Genomic DNA, 23,903 nt, shown 5'->3' with positions numbered 1-23,903 from the left:
ATGTCATCTGCAAAGAGGGAGAGTTTGACTGCTTCTTTGCCAATTTGAATGCCTTTTATTTCTTTTTGTATTAAAACCATCTGATCCAACGTGTCATTCAAAGCCATTGTTTCCTTGTTGATTTTCTGTTTAGATGATCTGTCCAGCAATATAAGTGAAGTGTTAAAGTCCCTTGCATTATTACCAATTAGTTCCTTTACATTTGTTATTAACTATTTAACGTATTTTGGTGCTCTTATGTTGGGTGCGTAAATATTCACAATTATATCTTCTTATTGGACTGTCCCCTTTATTATTATATAGTGTCCCTCTTTATCTCTTGTTGCAGTCTTTGTTTTAAAACCTATTTTGTTTGATATAAATATTGCTACTTTGGCTTTCTTTTGACATTCATTTACAGGATCAATATTTTTTTATCTCCTAACTTTCAAACTGCAGATGTCTTTAAATATAAAATGAGTCTCATAGGCAGCATATAGATGTGTCTTGTTTTTTTAATCTGTTCTAATACCTTATGTCTTTTAATTGAAGCATTTAATCCACTTATATTCAAAGTATTTATTAATAGGTATATATTTATTACCATTTTATTTCTTGTTTTGTGGATATTTCTGAAGATTTTTCTCTGATCTTTTCTTGTCTTCCTCTGTTTCATGATTTACTGGTTTTCTTAAGTGATATATTTGGATTTCTTTCTCTTTATACTTTGCATATTTATTACTGGTTATTAATTGGTAAGTACCATTTGGTTTCTATATAACACCTTCTGCATTTAGCAGTCTATGTTAAATCAATGCTCATTTGTGTTTGAACATATTCTTTACTCCTCTCCTCGCCATTTTAGACATGTCGAATTTTACATCCTTTTATTTTATGAGTTCCTTTGCTGATTTTTTATAGAAAAATTCACTTTTTACTGCTTTTGTGTTTCTGTTTTTTCCTACCTTCAAACTCTCACTTTTGGTCTTTCCTTCCCACTCACAAAATCCCCACCTGCAGGGCTACTTTGTCATCATGAACTGCTTAATTTTTGTTTGTCTGGGAAACTATCTCTCCTTCTATTCTGAGTAATAACTTTGTTGGTTGGAATATTCTTGGTTGTAGGTTTTTTTTTCTTTTTTTCCTTTTGGCAATTCAAATATATCCTCTCACTCCCTTGTGGCTAGGATAAATTCTACTGAAAAATCTTCTGATAGCATTATGCAGTTTCCTTTGTATGTAACTGTTTACTTTTCTCTTGCTGTTTTTTTTTAATTTTTAATTCTTTCTTTCTTTCTTTCTTTCTTTCTTTCTTTCTTTCTTTCTTTCTTTCTTTCTTTCAGAGAAGAGGCAGGGCAGAATGAGAGAGAGAGAGAAAGAGAAAGAGAGAGAATCTTAAGCAGGATCCATGCCAGCACAGAGCCTGATGCAAGCAAGGCTCAATCTCACAACCCTGAGCTGAAACCAAGAGTTGAATGCTTAATCAACTAAGCCACTCAGGCACCCCTTTCAGCTTTTAAGATTTTTCTTTATCAATATATTTTGTCATTTCTCTTGCAATATGTCTTGGTGTGAATCGACTTTTGTTGATTTTGTTGGGGATTCTCTATGCCTCTTGGATCTGGATATCTGTTTCCCAGATGAGGGAAGTTTTCAATTATGATTTCTTCAAATAAATTTTCTGCCTCCTTTTCTCTCTTCTTCTGGGTCTCCTATAATATGAATATTATTATATTTGATGGAGTCTTTCAGTGCAATAAGCCTATTATTCTTTTGCATAATTATTTTTCTGTCTTTTGTTCAGCTTGATTAATTTCTACTATTTTGTCTCTGAGATCATTGATTCATTGCTCTGATTCTTCCAGGCTGCTAGTCATTCTATCAAATATGCTTCTGAATTCATTCATTGAGACCTGTATATGTATGCTATGTTATTCCTATGTCTGTGTTAATGATCTTACTGATGCCTTTCACTCTTTTCTCAAGTCCAGCAAGTATATTTATGATCATTATTTTAAATTTTCTATCAGTCATCTTACTTATATCTGCTACACTAAGATCTCCAGCCTTGTCTTTTTCTTTCATTTGGGCCAATTTCATCTGTTTCCTCATTTTGTAAACTAAACATCTCTGTTCCTGCTTCTCTGTGTTAGAAAAGTCAGATATATCTTTTGTTCTTGAAGGTAGTAGCCTTAAGAAGAAATGGGGTCTTGCAGTATAGAGTTTCCTGTTCCCCAAGGCCTGAAAATTCAAGAGTGTCTCCATGTGCATTATTTGCACTTTGCTGTTTGTGTCCTAGCCACTTTATCCTTCAGGCCAGTCACCTGCAGAGGCCCTCTTTGCATGTTGTGCATGGTGTTTATTCTCTGGTCTGAATGTGTTGAATTTTAAATGTGTGCTCTGATTTTTTTGAGAAATGAGATCTGTTACTACCACCACTGGAACTGAGACTGTAATACTCCTGTATAGGCAGCACTTTGGGCAAGTCTTTTGGGGATATCCCCCACACTGGGACTGAGGCACATATGACAGGGAAAGGTATATTCACCAGAGCCGGGGGGGGGAGGGGCTTGGTGTAAGCAAGTTAGGTCCAGGTTGCACTATTTTACACAGGTGGCCATGTGCTTATGTTGAGGGGTGGGTGAAAGGAATAGCATCTGCCAGTTCTTTTGTTCCTAGAAGGATCTCTCCATGAATGCTACTTTTCTGGGATACACTCCAAGATGAACAAACAACTTCTCCACTGTGTTCCAGTGCTCCCACACGGTACAGCTGCGGGTTGTTTACCCCACCTTCTTTTCTAAGAGCAGCACATTGTCTTTTGGACTCTCCTTGTGCCAAGACTGCTGAGTTTTAAAACTCCAAACTTTAAGCCATGGTGGTCACAAGAACTCACAAAATTTAACTGGTGTGAGGTATTAATCTCATTGTAGTTTTCATTTGTATTTCCCCAATGTCTAAGTGATCTGGGGCATTTTTTCATGTATTTGTTGGCTATTTGTATGTCTTCTTTGGAGATATGTCTGTTCATGTCTTCTGCTCATTTCTTGACTGGACTTTTTATTTTGTAGGTGTTGAGTTTGATAAGTATTTATAGATTTTGGATACTAGCCCTTTATATGATAAGACATTTATAAATATCTTCTCCTATTCCATTGTTGACAGTTTCCTTTTCTGTGCAAAAGCTTTTAATTTTGATGCTATCCCAATAGTTCATTTTTGCTCTTGTTGCCCTTTGATTTGAAGACGTGTAAGGCAAGAAGTTTCTGCAGCTGAAGTCAAAGAGGTTGCTGCTGTGTTCTTCTCTAGGATTTTAATGGATTTCCGTCTCACATTTAGGTCTTCCATCAATTTTGGGTTGATTTTTTTTGTATGGTTTAGGAAAGTGCTCCAGGTTCATTCTTCTGCATGTGGCTATCCAATTTTCCCAGCACCATTTATTGAAGAGACTGTCTTTTCCATTGGATATTCCTTCCTGCTTTGCAAAAGAGTATTTGACCATAAAGTTGAGCGTCAATTTATGGTTTCTGTATGGTGTTCCATTGATCTATCTGTCTGTTTCTATGCCAGTACCACACTATCTTGATGATTACAGCTGTGTATTACAGCTTGAGTCTAGAATTGTGATGTCTCCCACTCCCCCCCCCCAACATTTGAGTGTGTTGCTGAATAACATTCTTTGTTTCTTTTCTGTTTGGATGATGTGTCCATCAATTTAAGTGCATTCTTAAAGTCCCCTACTATTGTTTTATTGCTATTGACTGGCTCCTTTATGTTTGTTATTTACTGTGTTATGTATCTAGGTGCTTCCCTTGGTTGCATAAGTATTTACAATTGTTATATCTTCTTGTTCAATTATCCCCTTTATAATTATATAGTGCCCTTTTTTTGTCTGTTATTATAGTCTGTATTTTAAATTTTGTTTTGTCCTATATAAATATTGCTACTCTGGCACTTTTGGACATTAATTTGCATGATAAATGTTTCTCATCCTCTCACTTTCATCTCCAAATGTCTTTAAGTCTAAAATGAATCTCTTTTAGGCAGCATATAGATGGGTCTTGGTTTTTTATCCACTCTGTCACCTCACTTCTTTATTTGATGGAATCAGTCCATTCACATTCAAAATATTTATTGATGGATATGTATTTTCTTGCCATTTTGTTACTTGTTCTCTGCATTTTTGCAGTTTTTCTCTGTTCTTTTCTTCTCTTACTCTCATGGTTTATTGTCTTTCTTTTGTGATAAAACTTGTATTACATTCTTTTTATTCTTCGAGATCTGTTACTTTCTTTTGAATTGTGGTTACCATTAGGCTTGTATATAACTTCTTATGTAAATAGTAGTTTTTATTATATTGGAGTTTTTTGCTTAAATTTGAAACCATTTTTACTCCCAACATACATATTTTATGTATATGGTGTCATATTTTACATAATTTTATTTTGTGAGTTTCTTGACTGATTTTTACAAAAATATTTATTTTTACTGCTTTTGTGATTTTTTTTTACTTTTTTTTTTTTTTACTTTTCATTATTTCACTTATTGTCTTTCCTTTCCATGCACAATATTACTTTTAATATTCCTTGTGTGGCTGGGTTAATCGTCATAAACTCCTTCAGTTTTCCTTATCTGAGATACTTTTTATTTCTTCTTCTATTCTGAATGATAGCCTTACTGGATAAAGTATTCTTGGCTAGAGATTTTTCCCTTTCGGTACTTTGAGTATATAATACCCCTATCTTCTTGCTTGCAGAAATTCTGCTGAAAAATCTGTTGAGAGCCTTATGCATATTCCCTTGTATGCATTTGTCTTGTTTTCTCTTGCTGTTTTTATTTTTTTCTTTATCCCTACTTGTTGCCATTTTAATTATGTGTCTTAATGCAGGCATCCTTGAGTTGATTTTGGGGTGGGCGATCTCTGTGACTGCTGAATCTGGATATTGGTTTCTCTATTCAGAATAAGGATGTTTTCAGTTATTGTTTCTTCAAATAATTTTTCTGTGCTTTTTCTTTCTGTTTTTGTGGGATCCTTATAAGGGGAATGTTATGCTTGATGTAATCCCTGAGTTTCCTAAGACTATTCTCAATTTGCATATTTTGTTGTACCTCTCATTTGCTCAGCTTGATTGCTTTCCATTAATCTGTCTTTCACATCATGACTTTGTTCCTCTGCTTCCTCTAGTCTTTTATTTATTCCATCAAGTATATTTTAAAATTTGGGTATTGAGTTCTTCATCTCTGATCATTGTATCTCTCTGTTAAGGATCTCATGATGTCCTCCACTCTTTTCTCAAGTCCATTGAGTATCTTTATGATTGTTACTTTAAATAGTCTTTCTGCCATATTATTTATATCCATTTCACTTAGGTCTATTGCTGTGATTTTGCCCTGCTTTTTCATTTAGGGCATATTCCTATGTTTCTTCATTTTCTCTAAATCTCTGTATCTTTTTTTCTGTATTAGGAATGTTACCTATGTCTCCTGCTCTTGAAGGTAATGGTCTTATGAAGAAAAGGTCCTGTAGTGTCCTGCAATGCAGCGTCTCCTGTCCTTCAGGATCTGGTGCCTCAGTGGGAGTCTCCTATGTGTATTTCATGTGTCCTGTTGTTCAGTTCTGGCTTCTTTCTCCTTGAGTCAAGTTGTCTACAGAGACTCTCTTTGCCTGTTGCAGGCATTGTTTGGTCACCAGCTAGGGGAGTCACATTTTAACAAGTTATAAACTAGTCTGATTTCAAACTGCCACCTGCCACCACTGCTGCTGGAATTGAAGCCCTGTAAAAGGCAGTAGTTGGGAAAAATGGTGCTGGGGAGATTTGCACAGGTCTTCTGTGGGAGGGACTTCTCAGTGCCAGAAGTGAGGCAAATATGGCTGGAACGTGTGGATCTGCCAAAGTGCATGGTGATATGGCTTGGTGTAAGCAAGTTAGATAGTGAGTGTTGGCACCATGCTAGTTTCAACAGGTGACCATGAGTTTATGCTTAGGAGCTGTAGAGGGAAATAATATGTGGTAGCTTCGTTATTCCTAGAGAAAGTCTCAGTGACCCCTGCTTCTCTTGGACACATTAAAATGTGTAAATAACTCTCCCTTTCATCTGCTCCCTGCATTTTTCAAACTGCTGCTTCCAGGCTGTATCTCTACTAGCTGTTTGTCATGCTGTCTCTTTAAGGGCAAGAACTCAGCTTCCTAATGCCCTCCTCTGTAGTATGTCAGAGAAGAGCCCACTGATTCTTAAAATTTCAAGCTCTAAGACCAACTGGTTGCAATAAATAACAAAATTCAATCCCTCTCACTTTTAAAGCCACATGTTATGGGGATTTGCCTTCTTTGCACAGCCTCCTTGCTAAGATAATCTGTATTTTTCTTTTCTCTGTAACCCCGGCTCCCTTCCAACAATGAACAGCCATGTTCCCTTTTGCTCTGAAACCACATTCTCACCTTCCCTACCTTTTTTGTATGTGGCATGTTCTCTACTTCAGTAGTGGAATTTGTTCTACTGGTGTTCCAGACATTTTTCTAGTTATTTACCCTGCTATGTATGTATCTAGTTTCATCCATAAGACAAGGCAAGCTTAGGATACTTACTTCACTCTGACATCTTTCTAGCCTCCTCTCCTATTGTTTGGTTTATTTAAGAATATCATATTAGTAGAATTATAGAGAATGTAGCCTTTAGGGTTTTTTTAAAATTTTATTTACTGAAGTTTGATTTGTCAACATATACTATAACAACCAGTGCTCATCCCATCAAATGTTCTCCTTAATGCCCATCACCCAGTTACCCCAACACCCCATGCACCTCCCCTTCTGCAGCCCGTTGTTTGTTTCCCAGAGTTAAGAGACTCTCATGATTTGTGTCCCTCTCTAATGTTCCCCATCCCCTAATAATCCCTTTCACTATTTTTTATATTCCCTGTATGAGTGAGTGTATATAATGATTATCCTTCTCTGATTGACTTACTTCACTCAGCGTAATACCCTCCAGTTCCATCCACATCAAAGCAAATGGTGGGTATTAGTCCTTTCTGATGGTTGAGTAATATTGGAGTGTATACATATACCACATCTTCTTTATCCATTCAACAGTCGAATGACATCAGGACTCCTTCCACAGTTTGGCTATTGTGAACATTGCTGCTATGAATGTTGGGGTGCAGGTGGACCAACGTTTCACTACATTTGTATCTTTGGGCTAAATCCCCACTAGTCCAATTGCTGAGTCATAGGGTAGCTCTATTTTTAACTTTTTGAGGAACCTACAAACTGTTTTCCAGAGGGGCTGCACCAGTTTCCATTCCTGCCAACAGTGCAAGAAGGTTCCCCCTTCTCCACATCCTCTCCTACATTTGTTGTTTCCTGTGTTAATTTTAGCCATTCTCACTGTTGTGAGGTGGTATCTCATTGTAGTTATGATTTGTAGTTCCTTGATGGCAAGTGATGCAGAGCATTTTCTCATGTGCTTGTTGGCCATGTCTTTATCTTCTTTGGTGAAATTTCTGTTCAGGTCATCTGCCCAGTTCATGATTGGATTGTTTGTTTCTTGGGTGTTTCATTAGTTCTCTATAGATATTGGATACTAGCCCTTTATCTGAAATGTCACTTGCAAATATCTTCTCCCATTCTGTAGGTTGTATTTTAGTGTTGCTGTATGTTTCTTTTGCTGTGCACAAGATTTTTATCCTGATTAAGTCATAGTTCATTTTTGTTTTTGTTTCCTTTGCCTTTATAGATATATCTTGAAAGAAGTTACTGTGGTTAAGTTCAAAAAGGTTGTTGCCTGGGTTCTCCCCTAGGATATTGATGGATTCTTGTCTCACATTTAGATATTTCATCCATTTTGAGTTTATCGTTGTGTGTGGTGTAAGGGAATAGTCTAGTTTCATTATTTTGCACATGGCTGTCCTATTTTTCCAACACCATTTATTTAATAGATTGTATTTTTTCCAGGGGATATTCTTTCCTGCTTTGTTGAAAATTAATTAACCATAGAGTTAAGGGCCCATTTCTGGGTTCTCTATTCTGTTCTGTTGATCTAGGTGTCTGTTTTTGTGCCAGTACCATGCTGTCTTGATGATCACAGCTTTGTACTACAGCATGAAATCAGGCAATGTGATGCTTCAGCATTCTTTTTCTTTTTCAATATTTGTCTGACTCTTCAGGGTCTAAATCTTAAGGTCCTTTGTTCTAACGCTGTGAAGAAAGTCCAAGAAATTATGATAAGGATTGCATTGAACATCTAAATTGCTCTGGGTAGCATAGACATTTTCACAATATTAATTCTTCCAATCCATGAGCATGGAATGTTTTTCCATCTATTTTTGTCTTCCTCAATTACTTTCAGAAGTGTTCTGTAGTTTTTAGGGTATAAGTCCTTTACCTCTTTGGTTAGGTTTATTCCTAGGTATCTTATGATTTGGGGTGTAATTATACATGAGATTTATTACTTAATTTCTTTCTTTGGTCTCATTGTTCCTGTATAGAAATACCACTGATTTCTGCGCACTCATTTTGTATCCTGCCACATTGTTGAATTGCTATATGAGTTCTAGCAATTTTGGGATGGAGTCTTTTGGGTTCTCCATATACAGTATCATGCCCTTTGCAAAGAGGGAGAGTTTGACTTCTTCTTTGCCAATTTGAATGCCTTTTATTTCTTTTTATTGCCTGATTGCTGAGGCTAGGACATCAAGTACTATGTTGAACAGTAGTGGTGAGAGTGGACATCCCTGTCATGTTCCTGATCTTAAGGGAAAGGCCCTCAGCTTTTCCACTTTGAGAATGATATTCACTGTGGGCTTTTCATAAATGGCTTTTAAGATATTGAGGAATGCCCCTCTATCCCTACACTTTGAAAAATTTTAATCAGGAATGCATGCTGTATTTTGTCAAATGCTTTCTCTGCATCTAATGAGAGGGTCATATTGTTCTTGTTTTTTCTCTTATTGATGTGACCTATCATGTTGATTGTTTTACTAATACTGAACCACTCTTCAATCCCAGGGATAAATCCCATTTGGTCATGGTGAATAATCTTCTTAATGTACTGTTGGATCCTATTGGTTAATATGTTTTTAAGAATATTTGCATATGTGTTCATCAGGGATATTGATCTCGAATTCTCCTTTTGGTGACATCTTTGTCTGGTTTTGAAATCAAGGTAAAGCTGGCCTCATAAAACAAGTTTGGAAGTATTCTGTTCCTTTCTATCCTTTGAAACAGCTTTAGTAGAATGGGTATTCTTCTTTAAAAGTTTGGTAGAATTCCCCTGGGAAGCCATCTGGCCCTGGATTTTTGTGTCTTGGGAGGTTTTTTGATGACTGCTTCAATTTCCTTCCTGGTTATTGGCATGTTCATGTTTTCTGTTTCTTCCTGTTCCTGTTTTTGTAGTTTGTGGTTTTCCAGAAATGCATCCATTTCTTCTAGATTGCCTAATTTGTTGGCATATAGCTGCTCATAACACATTATTAAAATTGTTTGTATTTCTTTGGTAATGGTTGCGATCTTTCCTCTTTCATTTGTGATTTTATAAATTTGAGTCCTCTTTTGTTAATAAGGCTGGCTAATGGTTTATCTATCTTATTAATTCTTTTAAAAACCAACTCCTGGTTTTGTTGAATGGTTCTACAGTTCTTGTCTCTATTTCATTGAGTTCTGCTCAAATATTTATTATTTCTCTTTTTCTGTTTGCTGTAAGTTTTACTTGGTGTTCTTTCTCCAGTTCTTTATGTACAAGGTTAGCTTGTGTATTTGAGTTTTTTCCCAGTTTTTGAGGGAGGCTTGTATTGACAGGTGTTTCCCTTTTATGACTGCTTTTACTGCATCCCAAATATTTTGGTTTTATCTTCATTTTTCTTAGCTTCCATGAGTCTTTTGAATTCTTCTCTAATTACCTGGTTGACCCACTCATCTTTTGGTAGGATGATCTTTAACCTCCACGTGTTTGAATTTCTTCCAAATTTCTTCTTGTAATTGAATTCAAGTTTCAAAGCTTTATGGTCTGAAAATATGCAGGGGACAATCCCAATCTTTTGGTATTGGTTGACACCTACTTTGTGACCAGTATGTGGTCCATTCTGGAGAAAGTTCCTTGTGCACATGAGAAGAATGTGCATTCATTTGCATTAGGAAGTAATGTTCTGTATATATTTGTGAAATCTGTTTCATCCACTGTATCATTCCAGGCCTTGTTTCTTTGGTGATGTTCTACTTAGAAGATCTGTCATTTGCAGAATGGCCATGTTGAATCTTCTACTATTAGTATATTATTTTCTAAATATCTCTTTATTTTGGGTTATTAATTGATTGATTGATTTGGCATCTGCCACATTAGGAGCATAAATATTCATGATTATTAGGTCTTCTTGTTGGGTAGGCCCTTTAAGTATGATATAGTGTCCCTCTTCATCTCTTACTATAATCTTTGATGTAAACTTTAAGTTATCTGATATGAGGATCATACCCCAGCTTTATTGTGAGGACCATTTGAAAGGTAAATGGTTCTCCACCCCTTCATTTTCAGGCTGGAACTGTCCTTAGGTCTACATTGAGTCTCTTATAGACAGCATATAGATGGGTCTTGCTTTTTTTATCCAGTCCAATACCCTGCATTTTTTGATAGAATCATTTAACCAATTCATGTTCAGAGTAAGTATTGAAAGATATGAATTTAGTGCATTGTAATACCTATTCAGTCCCTGTTTTGTGGATTATTTCTTTGGGCTTCCTCTTTCTTTTATAGGGTCCCCCTTAATATTTCTTGCAGAGCCAGGTTGGTCCTCACATATTCTTTCAGTTATGTCTATCCTGGAAGCTCTTTATCTCTCCTTCTATTCTGAATGACAGCCTTGCTGGATCATGTATCTTTGGGTGCATGTTCTTCTCATTTAGTACCCTTTATATATCATGCCAGGCCCTTCTGGCCTGCCAGGTCTGTGTGGAGTGGTCTTATGTTAATCTGATATTTCTCCCCATATAATTTAAGAATCTCTTGACTCACACTGCTTTAAGAAACTTTTCTTTATCTTTAAAATTTGCAAGTTTCACTATTAAATGCTAAGGTGCTGAACGGTTTTTATTGATTTTGTGGGGGTGTCCTCCCTATCTCTTGGGTCTGAATGCCTAATTCCTTCCACAGATTTGGAAAGTTCTAAGCTATGATTTGCTCAAGTATTTGTGGTCCTCTCTCTCTCTCTCTTAACCTCTTCTGGAATCCCCAGTATATGTATATTCTTCCTTCTCAAGCAATAATTAATTTCCCTAAGCCTTTGCTCAAGGGCTTTTAATTGTTTTTTATTCCTTTTATCCTCAGCTACCTTCCTATCATCAGCTTCTGTGCTACTTACTGTTTCTTCCACCTCATTAACCCTAACAGAATATCCAGTTTGGATTTTATCTCATTTAATTTTTTTAAATTTATTTTTTATTGGAGTTCAATTTGCCAATATATAGCATATCACCAGTTCCCATCACACAGTAACCCAATCCCTCACATACCTCCCTTTCCACTACCCCTTGTTCATTATCCAGAGGGAGGAATCTCCCATGTTCTGTCACTATCACTGATATTTTCACTCATTTTCTCTATTTTCCCCTTTATTCCCTTTCACTATTTTTTATATTCCCGAAATGAATGAGACCATATAATGTTTGTCCTTCTCCGAATGACTTACTTCAATTAGCATAATACCCTCCAGTTACATCCATGTCGAAGAAAATGGTAGGTATTTGTCGTTTCTAATGGCTGAGTAATATTCCATTATATATATATCTACCACATCTTCTTTATCCATGTATCTTAGGATGGGCACAGAGGTTTCCTCCACAGTTTGGATATTGTGGACATTGCTGCTATAAGCATTAGGGAGCAGGAGTGCCAACGTTTCACTGCAACTGTATCTTTGGGGCAAATCACCAGCACTGTAATTACTGGATTATAGGGAAGTTCTATTTTTATCTCTTTGAGGAACTTCCACACAGTTTTTCAGAAAGCTGTACCGGTTCACAATCCCAACAGTGCAAGAAGGTTCCCCTTTCTCCACATCCTCTCCAACATTTGTTGTTTCCTGCCTTGTTAATTATCCCCATTCTCACTGGTGTGAGGTGGTATCTCATTGTGGTTTTGATTTGTATTTCCCTGATGGCCAGTGATGCGGAGCATTTTCTCATGTGCATATTGGCCATGTCTATGTCTACCTCTGTGAAATTTCTGTTCATGTCTTTGCCCATTTCATGATTGGATTCTTTGTTTCCTTGCTGTTGAGTTTAATAAATACTTTATATATCTTGGATACTAGCCTTTCTCTTATACGTCTTTTGCCAATATCTTGTCTCATTCTGTAGGTTGTCTTTTAGTTTTGTTGACTGTTTCTTTTGCTGTGCAGAAGCTTCTTATCTTGATGAAGTCCCAATAATTCATTTTTGCTTTTGTTTCCCTTGACTTCATGGATGTATCTTGCAAGAAATTGCTGTGCCCAAGTTCAAAAATGGTGTTGCCTGTGTTCTCCTCTAGGAATTTAATGGATGCTTGTCTTGCATTTACATCTTTCATCCATTTTGAGTTTATCTTTGTGTATGGTGTAAGAGAATGGTCTAGTTTCAGTCTTCTGCATGTGGCTGTCCAATTTTCCCAGCACCATTTATTGAAGAGACTCTTTTTTCCACTGGATAGTCTTTCCTGCTTTGTTGAATGTTAGTTGACCATAAAGTTGAGGGGGCATTTCTGGATGCTCTATTCTTTTTCACTGATCTATGTGTTTGTTTCTGTGGCATTACCACACTGCCTTGATGATCACAGATTTGTAGTACAACCTGAAATGTGGCATTGTGATGCCCCTAACTCCGGTTGTCTTTTTCAATGTACCCCTGGCTATTAAGGGTCTTTTCTGATTCCACACAAATCTTAAGATGATTTTGTTCCAACTCTGTGAAGGAATTCCATGGTATTCTGATAAGAATTGCATTAAATGTGTACACTGCCCTGGGTAACACTGACATTTTCACAATATTAATTCTTTCAATCCATGAGCATGGAATATTTTTCCATCTCTTTGTGTCTTCCTAAGTTCTTTCAGAAATGTTCTGTAGTTTTTAGGTTATAGATACTTTACCTCTTTCGTTAGGTTTATTCCCAGGGATCTTATGCTTTTGGGTGCAATTGTAAATGGGATTGACTCATAAATTTCTCTTTCCTCAGTCTCATTGTTAGTGTGTAGAAATGCCATTGACTCCTGAGCATTGATTTTGTATCCTGCCATACTGCTGAATTGCTGTATGAGTCTTAGAAATTTTATGGGGAAGTCTTTCGGGTTTCCTACATACAGTATCATGTCATCTGCAAAGAGAGAGAGTTTAACTTCTTCTTTGCCAATTTGAATGCCTTTTAGTTTTTTGGGGGGCCTGATTGCTGAGGCTAGGACTTCTAGTACTATGTTGAATAGCAGGGGTGAGAGTGGACATCCCTGTCTTGTTCTTTATCTTAGGGGAAAGGCTCCCAGTGTTTCCCCATTGAGAATGATATTTGCCGTGGGCTTTTGGTAGATGGCTTTTAAGATGCTGAGGAATGTTCCCTCTATCCCTACACTCTGAAGAGTTTTGATCAGGAATGGATTATGTGTGTTGTCAAATGCTTTCTTTGCTTTTATGGAGAGGATCATATGGTTCTTGTTTTTTCTCTTGCTGATATGATCTATCACATTGATTGCTTTACCAGTGTTGAACTAGCCTTGCATCACGGGGATAAATCCCACTTGGTAATGGTGAAGAATCTTCTTAATGTACTGTTGGATCCTATTGGCTGGTATCTTGTTGAGAATTTTTGCATCTGTGTTCATCAGGGATATTGGTATCTAATTCTCCTTTTTGCTGAGGTCTTTGTCTGGTTTTGGAATTAAGATGATACTGGCCACATAAAACGAGTTTGTAAGTATTCCATCTCTTTCTATCTTTCAGAACAGCTTTAGTAGAATAGGTATGGTTTCTTCTTTAAATGTTTTATAGAATTCCCCTGGGAAGCCATTTGACCCTGGACTTTTGTGTTTTGCGAGGTTTTTGATGACTGCTTCAAATTCCTCCCTGGTTATTCATCTGTTCCCTTTTTCTATTTCTTCCTGTTCCAGTTTTGGTAGTTTGTGGCTTTCCAAAAATGCGTCTATTTCTTTAGATTACCTAATTTATTGGCATACAGTTGCTCATTATATGTTTTTAAAATCATTTGTATTTCCTTGGTATTGGTGGTGATCTCTCCTTTCTCATTCATGATTTGATTAATTAAAATTTTTTCTCTTTTGTTTTTCATAATGCCGGCTAATGACTTATCTATCTTATTAATTCTTTCAAAGAACCAACTCCTGGTTTTTTTGATCTGTTCCACAGTTCTTCTGGTCTCTATTTCATTGAGTTATGCTCCAGTCTTCATTGACTCTCTTCTCTGCTGGGTATAGGTTTTATTTGCTATTCTTACTCCAGTTCCATTAGGTGCAAGGTTGCCTGGTGTATTTGAGTTTTTTCCAGTTTTTTGCGGGATGCTTGTATTGCGATGTATTTCCCCCTCAAGACTGCTTTTGCTGTATCCCAAAAGATTTTGAACAGTTGTATCTTCGTTCTCATTAGTTTCCATGAATCTTTTTAATTCTTTCCTAATTGCCTGGTTGACCCTTTCATCTTTTAGCAGGATGGTCCTTAACCTCCACGTGTTTGAAATCCTTCCAAACTTCTTCTTGCGATTTAGTTCTATGTATAAAGTATTATGATCTGGAAATATGCATGGAACAATCCCAATCTTTTGGTATTGGTTAAGCCCTGTTTTGTGACCCACTATGTGGTCTATTCTGGAGAAAGTTCCATGTGCACTTGAGAAGAATGTGTATTCAGTTGCATTTGGATGTAAAGTTCTGAAAATATCTGTGAAATCCTCTGGTCCAGTGTATCATTTAAAGCTCTCGTTTCTTTGGAGATGTTGTGCTTAGAAATCTGTCGATTGTAGAAAGTGCTGCATTCAAGTCACCAAGTATAAGTGTATTATTATCTAAGTATGTCTTAACTTTGGTTATTAATTGATCGATATACTTGGCAGCTCCCACATTCGGGGCATAAAAATACATGATTGTTAGGTCTTATTGTTGGCGAGATCCTTTAAGTATGATATAGTGTCCCTCTTCATCTGTTACTACAGTCTTCGGGATAAACTTTAATTTATCTTATATAACGATGGCTACCCCTGCTTTCTTTTGAGGACGATTTGAAAGTTATATGGTTCTCCAACCTTTCATTTTCAGGCTGGAGGTGTCTTTAGGTCTCAAATGAGTTTCTTGTAGACAGCAAATAGATGAATCTTGCTTTTTTATCCAGTCTAAGACCCTGCACCTTTGATGGGGTCATTAAGCCCATTCACGTTCAGAGGTACTATTGAAAGATATGAATTCAGTGTCATCATGATACCTGTTCAGTCCCTGTTGTTGTGGATTGTTTCCTTGGACTTCCTCATTCTTTTACAGAGTCCCCCTTAATATTTCTTGCAGAGCCAGTTTGGTGGTCACATATTGTTTCAGTTTCTGTCTATCTTGGAAGCTCTTTATCTCTCCTTCTATTTTGAATGAGAGCCTTGCTGGATAAAGTATTCTTGGCTGCAGGTTCTTCTCCTTTATGACCCTGAATATATGTTGCCTTCCCTTTCTGGCCGGCCAGGTCTCTGTGGAGAGGTCTGCTGTTATCCTAATGCTTCTCCCCATAAAAGTTAGGGATTTCTTTTCTCTTGCTGCTTTAAGGATTTTCTCTTTATCTTTGGAATTTGCAAGTTTCACTATTAAATGTTGACGTGTTGAGAGGTTTTTATTAATTTTAGGCGGGATCTCTCTATCTCCTGGATCTGAATGCCTGTTTCCCTTCCCAATTTAGGGAAGTTCTCAACTATGATTTTTTCAAATACACATTCTGGACCTCTGTGCCTTTTGGCGCCCACTGGAACCCCAATTACATGTAGATTTTTCCTTCTGAGGCTGTCATTTATTTCCCTTAACCCATCCTCATGATCTTTTAATTGCTTTTCTCTTTTTTCCTCAGCTTCCTTCCTTGCCATAAACTTGCCTTCTATGTCATTCACTCATTCTTGTTCCTCATTAACCCTCGTCTTTAGGACCTCCAGTTTGGATTGCATCTCCTTTAATTGATTTTGAATTTTGGCCTGATTAAGTCTAAATTCTGCAGTCATGAAGTCTCTTGAGTTCTTTTTGCATTTTACAGAGCCACCAGTAACTTCATAATTGTGCTTCTGAATTAGCTTTCTGACTTCGAATTGTAATCCAAATTCTTTAACTCTGTGGGAGAGAGTACTATTTCTGATTCTTTCTTTTGTGGTGAGTTCTTATTTCTAGTCATTTTGCTCAATTCAGAGTGGCTAAAAACAAGTTGTATTAGGAAAAGGAAGGGAAAAAAAGAGAAAAACAGGGGGGAAACAAAGAACAAAAACAAAAACACAAAACAATACAAGAAAGATAAAGAAAAAGGAAAAACAAGAAGGGTTATCCTCTGATTCTATATACTACAAGTCCCTCGACTTCCCCTGGACCTTTCCAGCACTGCTCAGCCAAGAACTTGCTCTTCCCCTGTCCTTCCAGCTGGTCTTCTGGGGTGGGGCCTGCTGTGCTGATTCTCAGGTGTGTGCACCTGGGGGAGCTGCCCTGCTCCCTGCCAGGTGCACGGCTCAGTGGGAGCTGTTTATCCTGTGAGGCCCCTGTTCCCTGGAAGCTCTGCTCCATCCCATGCACAAGGTCACACAGGGAGGAACAACCACAGCTGTGGCGGCCAGATCTCCAGCCCTGGATTCACCTCCGGCAGTAGCTACTGCAGTCTCCCAGTCCATACTGGCCTGGATGCTCCAGGGGCGGGGTCTCTGATCTTTACAGCTCAGGGCTGGTGGTAGCAGGAGTGTCCTCACTGTCCTGTGCCCTCCAGGCCTCCCCGTATCCCGGGGGAGAGTGCAGGATCCTGGACTCTGTCCCCCTGCGGCCGGGGCTCCGGGGCCTGGGCGGCTGGAATCGTACTCATGGGGCCACTCATCCCCTTCCATGCGGAGCCCCCGCCTGAGCCCTCACCTGAGCCACTCCCGAGGCCTCACCCGGCACGTGTTCCAGCCCTTTAGGGAGCTCGGCGGGTGGTGGGTGGCTCGCTCTCCCGCGGGGCGCACTTCCTCTGTTAGTGACCCTGGGAAACTGGGGGCTCCACTGCCCCTCCTGTGGTCCTGCCTGAGTTCCCTGGGAGCGCCTTTCTGTCTGGGAAGATTTGTAAAGTTCATGCTTCTCCGGGTCTGGCTTTCCTGTCCTGGAGGCTCTCGCTGCCCGACCTTAGCTGGTCTCCTCCCGGGGGCCCCTCCCCTACTGGATGTTTTTTTATTTATTTATTTTCTATCTCCCTACCTTGATGGATGCATGAACTCTTCTCACTGTGGCATTCCAGCTATTCTCTCTTTCAATCTCAGGCCGAATTCGTAGGTTTTCAGGATGATTTGAACCTTATCTAGGTAAGGTGGTGGAGACAGTTGACTTGGGGACCCAACTCCTCTGCCCTCTTGCCCTGCCCTCATTCAATTTATTTTTAATTTCGCCCTGATTAGATCCTAATTCTGCAGTAAGGAAGTCTCTAGAGTCCTTTATGCTTTTTTTTTCCCAGAGCCACCAGTAGCTTTATAATCATACTTCTGAATTGAATTACTAACATCATATTGAAATCCAAATTCTGAAACTCTGTGGCAGAGAATACTGTTTCCCGTACTTTATTTTGTGGTGAAATCTTCCTTCTAGTCTTTTTGTCTATTAGAGAGTGACTGTATGAGTGGTCTGAGTCAAAATTATCAACCACAACCTAAGTAAAATACACCCTAGATGACTCCAAAGAGGTCAGACTGGAACATAAAAGAATAAAAAGAACAGAACAAAGAAAAACAAAATGACCACTAAAGTGAAAACCAATTTTCAAATCATAGTAGTAAAAATAAAAAGCTAAAAACCAAAAAGAAAGAAGAAGAAAAAAGAAAAAGAAAAAAAAGTAAAGAAAAGAGGAAAAAGAGAAATAGAAAAAGGGAGGATGGTGGTGGTGAGTAAGTGGTAGCGGAGAGAAAATCTAGACTCCCTGAGGGGGTTCTAGAGGGTGATCCTATTGGTTCTGAGTGTTTTGTTCCTTATGTTAGAAGATGCTCAATCCAAAATTTATATAAACCAGCCATACTTATATAAAGACCCAACACTGACCACCAAAACATAAACAAGATAAAAAGGGGGGGGCAGAATGGGAGATAATATAATTTCACATAATGAACCAAAACAGAACCACTTGGTTCTGGGTGTATGTTGGTCATGTTTTAGGAGATACTAATTTCCACTATTGTGAAACAAAATGAGGCAGAAAAAGCAAAAAAACAAAGCAAATACTCATATGTCATATATCTCCCAAAATTAAATTGAATACATTGAACAGAATCCAGAAGTGAAAAATATATCTAAGATATGTAATTGTAGAAATGTGAAAGTCAAAAAGGAAAAAAAAAACCTTAAAAATGAAGAGCTGGTAAAATATTATAGTTGAAGTGAAATTGGCAATTTCTAGTTTGCTATAAAAATGAGTCATAATGGGGATTCCTGGGTGGCGCAGCGGTTTAGCGCCTGCCTTTGGCCCAGGGTGCGATCCTGGAGACCTGGGATCGAGTCCCACGTCAGGCTCCCGGTGTATGGAGCCTGCTTCTCCCTCTGCCTGTGTCTCTGCCTCTCTCGCTCTCTCTGTGTGTGACTATCATAAAAAAAAAAAAAGTCATAATGGAAGAAGAAAAAAAAAACTAAGAAAAAAAAAAAAAGGACCCTCTAGTTTTATATAGTATTTTCCCTCAGTTCTGGAGTTTTCCAGTGCTGCTTGGTCAATAAATTGGTCTTCCCTTGTTCTTCCAGCTAGTCTTCTGGGGGAAAGTTATGCTGTGCTAATTCTCAAGTTTCTGTGCCTAGGCAGAGATGCCCCACCCCTTGCCAGGTGCTGGACTCAGTATGAGCTGTTTATCCTGTGAGGCCTTTGTTCCCTAGAGGCCCTGCCTCTTCCAGGCACAAGGTGAATCAAAGGGGGAAAACAACAATGGCGACAAACAGATTTCCAGCTCTGGAGTCCAGCTCTCTGCGGGTAATTGCAGTCTCCCAGTCCGCACTGGCCTAGATGCTCCCGGGGCCGATTCCAGTGCACTGATTGGCACAGCTCACAGGGCACCCAGCGACAGGAGAGTTCTCACTGTCCTGTGCCCTCCTCGCTTCTGCCTGTCCCAGGGGGAATGCATCATGGGCTTTGTGTGTTTGGGCTTCTTGTGCCATTGGACTGTGCTCCAGGGGACCGCCTCTCCGAAAGGGAATGGGGCACAGCCACCTCCAAACAGAACAGCCTCGCCTAACTGACTGGCTTCTCCCAAATGCCCCAGAGGGCTGCAGCGCTCCAACCCTTTACCTATATCTGACCAAGGTTTGCGTTGAGATTTCCCCTGGTCTACCCTCCCCTTATAGTGACTTCGGGAATCTTCGGGCTTCACTGTCCCTCCTGCAATTCTGCCCGATTTCCCTGCTTAGCACTTTTCCATCAGGGAAAACTCTGGCATGGATTTTTAAAGTTCTCCCTTCTCCAGGGATGGACTTTCCTGCCCTGGAGGCTTTCCTGATCTGCTTTAGCAGGGCTACTCACGGTTCCCCTCCCCCACAATTTATTCTTTTTCATTTTTTTTTTTCACCTTCCTACCTTGTTAGAAGCGAAAAATTTTCTCTCTGTAGCACTCCAGCTGTTCTCTCTTAAAATCTCAGGTCAACGAGCAGTCGGTGGCTCAGCGGTTTAGTGCTGCCTTTGGCCAGGGTGTGATACTGAGGACCTGGGATTGAGTCCCACATCGGGCTCCCTGCGTGGAGCCTGCTACTCCCTCTGCTTGTGTCTCTGTCTCTCTCTGCATCTCTCATGAATAAATAAATAAAATATTAAAAAAACAGAGAAAGAAATCTCAGGTCGAATTCATAAGTAAGTGTTCGGAATATTTTGAAAGTTATCTAGGTAAGTTTGTGGGGCCAGATGAGTTGAGACAGCTACTTCACCATCTTGCCCCTCCCTAGAATGTAGCGTTTTGACAATGTTATTGAATGGATTCATAGTCTTTTCTTTTTAGTTTTTTCATAGTTTATTCTTTTTAAATTTCTGAGTCATATTCAACTCTGCATGTACTACACTGTGTTTACTCATTTATTCATGGGTTTCCAGAGGTATTTGTGTTGTTCCTGGTGTCTCATAATTATGAATAAATTAGCTATAAACATCATTGTATTGGTTTTTGTGTGAAGTAGAATATTTATTCTACATGGGAAAATACATGTCAATGGGATTACCAGATCGCATGGTAAGTACATGTTCAAGTTTTTAAGAAACAACCATTTTTTTTTCTCAAGTGACTGTATTATTTTGCATTTTTATATGCAGTGTATAAGAGCTCCGATTGGTTCCATAAATTCATAAGCCCTTAGTATATCATTAAAAATTATTTAAACCATTTAGGTGTATAGAGATATCTCATTGTGTTTCTCACCTGCTTTTCCATGAAAACTGAAAATGATTATTTTGTGTGCTCATTTGCCATCCATATATTTTGTTAAGTGTTTATTAATATATTTCCTCCTGTTTGTAAGTTTATTGTTTGTATGTTATTGATATCTGAATGTTCTTTTTATATTTTGGTTATGAGTCCTTTATCAGACATATGTTTTGTAAATATTTTCTCCTAATATGTATCATGTCTTTTCTTTTTTATTAAAAGAATTTATTTATTTATTTATTTATTTATTTATTTATTTATTTATGAGAGAGAGGCAGAAACATAAGCAAATAGAGAAGCAGGCTCCATGTAGGGATCCTGATGTGGGACTTGATCCCAGAACTCCAGGATCACGTGAAGCTGAAGGCAGACACTCAACTGCTGAGCCACCCAGGCGTACCTGTAGCTTGTCTTTTCATTACCTTGGCAATGTCTTTTGGAGAAAAGTTTTTTTTTTTTATAATGTCCATTATTTATTTTTATTCTCCTGTGAATATAATTTTGTTAAATATTTATAAATATTTTCCTAATCCAGCCACATAATTTTCTCTTTGCTTTCTTCTATTAGTTTTATGATTGTTGGTTGCTGAAACATTTTGAGACAGTGTGTGTGTATATAATATTAGTTTTCAATCAAGTTTACCTTATGTTATGTTATTTTATTTATTTTGGATAGAGATATCCAATTCTTCCAGCACCATTAATGAAAAGACTATTGATTCTTCATCAATTTGCTTTGAACTTTTGTTTTAAATGAACTGCCTATTTATATGTAAATCTGTTTCTTGATTTGCATCATTTTTTAACAAAGAGAAATGCATTAAATATATAGGAAAATGTATGAGCAAAGGTATAGGGGGATAAAAGTAAAGTCCCACCCTTTTGGAATAGTAAAAATAACCTGATATGGGTTTAGTGGAAACACAAATAAAAGTATAGTAATTGGATTGTTAGATTGATATAAGGTTTTGGATTACCTTGAATATGATGTTCTCTTCTGATTTTCCTTTTCAGGCAACTTGTAACAATGTATTGACACAAACAGCGAAGTATTTTTTAAGGATCATCTCCATGACCATATAGAATATAATTGAGTATGTAATTAGACTGAAAAAGGGACAGCAGTTATCATAATTTCTGCAATCAAGGTAAGAAATGATGAAGGCCTGTATTAGGGCATTAGCAGTGACAAGGAAAATTTTTAAAAAATTGAAAAGAGGTATAGACATGAAACATTTCAGATTAAAATTTCCTGGGGTCTCTTAAGTGTGTAGTTAAGGGATTGAGGCTAACAGAGAAAAGAAATAAAAAACTAAAACCAACTCCACATTTTTGAATATGACTGGGAGTTAACATGTCATAATGCAATGTACTTGAGACAAATTCATTCAAATTCTGAATCTAACACCTAATGTCATATGAATATAAACAAGTGATAAAATACTATTCACATCCCTATATATAAAAGGAGAGTATTATCTGCCTCATAAACTTATGAGGAAAGATGAAATACCATTGATGCAATAGTAGATAATTAATATATTGTTGTAACTTTGAAAATTTCTGATCTGGGGCACCTGGCTGACTAATTTGATAAAACATGTGACTCTTGATCTTGGAGTTGTAAATTTGACACCACATTGGGTATACAGGTTACAGACAAAAATTAAATATTTTTTAAAAATAAAAAAATGGTTCTACAAACACACATAATAAAAATTATACATGTGGGAGAATAATGATATATATTTGGATTTGGACATGCTGATATCTAAATATCAATATGGCAGTATTCAAGGCAATTGAAAATACATGACAAAATCTTACAACAGAATTAGAAATGTGGATTCGTATTCATAGAAATGTGACAATTGAAATTTTAAGAGTGGTTTAATTTGCTTAGGTTGGGCAGGGGCCAGAGGCCAAGAAAAGACCTTGTGGGAGTAGTTTTAAGACAACTTTGACATAAGGGGAAAATGAACAAAGAAGAGTCAGTGAAGAATGAAAAACAAGTTAGAGGTGGAATAAGAAATAGAAGAGTGCACAGTCAATGAAAGTAAAGAGAAAGAAATTTTCAAAAAGTGGCTTGTCATTAGAGTGGTATATTCCAGATTTAGATTATGTGAAGTACTGAGAATAGGCTTTTGAATTTTTATTTAGGGTTTTCTAGCTGACTTCTGAGACAACAATTTCTGTAAGTGTGATAAAGGCAGAATTCAAAATCACATAGATGGAAATCTTATCTTAAAGTAAAATAAATGCATAACTTATTCTTTTCATATGTTTGTTGATAAAAGGAAGAAGATAGATTTAAAAATGTAAATTTAGGTATTAAGAATGATGACAGCAATGTTTTCTGTTTTGCTTTGTTTTGGTCGTTGTTGTTTGTTTGTTTGTTTTCATAGGCCCACTATATATTTGATGGTAGAAAGGAATGAAGAGAGTTTAGAGATGAAAAATGACTGAAGATGAGTGAAGAATCAAGGAAATATAAAATTAACCAAATAGCAGGGTTATTTTTCAAATGAACATGTCCTCTTAAATAACATTAAAAAAACAGAAGATGAACATGGCTTAAAGATTTTAAAAAGGGAATTTAGGAATTTTGCAAGTTTTCAGAAAAGTATTTGATATTCTTATCCTTATGTTTGAAACAGATGAAAAGCTAAAAAAATCCTTCATCTTCAAAATCACTGATAAGTACTTTCAGTATATTTAATGATGCAAATGTTCACTCTATGACACTCTACTTATCCTTGAAACCAAGGGAATTTTAGTAATTTATACTACTTTTCTTTCCTCACACCCTCTTAACAGAGCCATCACTTGTCAGCTTCAACTATGCTATGTACATATCACCTGTAGAGAATAAAATGTATTGATAATGACATATCTTTATTGGTGTCACTGATTAACTCATAGGGCAACAATAATGAAATGCTATTTGAAGAGTGAGGTATAAAAGCTGCTAGCTGCTCACAAGCAGTAAGGTTTGACATAGTTAAGGAATTAAACAGGAAGCTCAATTCAGAGTTGGAAGATTTAGTAAGAGTTTTTAATGAGCAAAATCAATACTTTAAATGATAGATAATACTTTGTATTATGCTCATCATATTTTTAAATATTTATTTATTTATGTATTTATGTATTTATTTATTTATTTATTTATTTATTTATTTATGAGAGAGAGAGAGAGAACAGCAGGGAAGTGCAGAAGAAGAGAATCTGAAGCAGAATCCATGCTAAACATGTAGCCTGACATGGGGCTGTATCTCATGACACTGAGATCATGACCTGAGCCACGACCAAGAGTCAGATGCTTAACTGACTGTGCC

General features: G+C 37.4%; 1 long non-coding RNA gene across 1 annotated transcript in view; it reads left to right on the top strand.

The window, feature by feature from the left end:
* LOC119868210 overlaps positions 1-23,392 on the top strand; it is a 70,089-nt gene extending 46,697 nt beyond the window's left edge. Inside the window, exons 4-5 of the long non-coding RNA XR_005385975.1 lie at positions 21,583-21,716; positions 22,974-23,392. This is a non-coding gene — a long non-coding RNA (uncharacterized LOC119868210). The remainder of the gene's footprint in view (positions 1-21,582; positions 21,717-22,973) is intronic.
* Positions 23,393-23,903: the final 511 nt, after the last annotated feature.

Source organism: Canis lupus, chromosome X (assembly GCF_011100685.1).
Source record: "Canis lupus familiaris isolate Mischka breed German Shepherd chromosome X, alternate assembly UU_Cfam_GSD_1.0, whole genome shotgun sequence".
Taxonomy (NCBI): Eukaryota; Metazoa; Chordata; class Mammalia; order Carnivora; family Canidae; genus Canis; species Canis lupus.
This window is presented reverse-complemented; position numbering and strand designations above follow the sequence as displayed.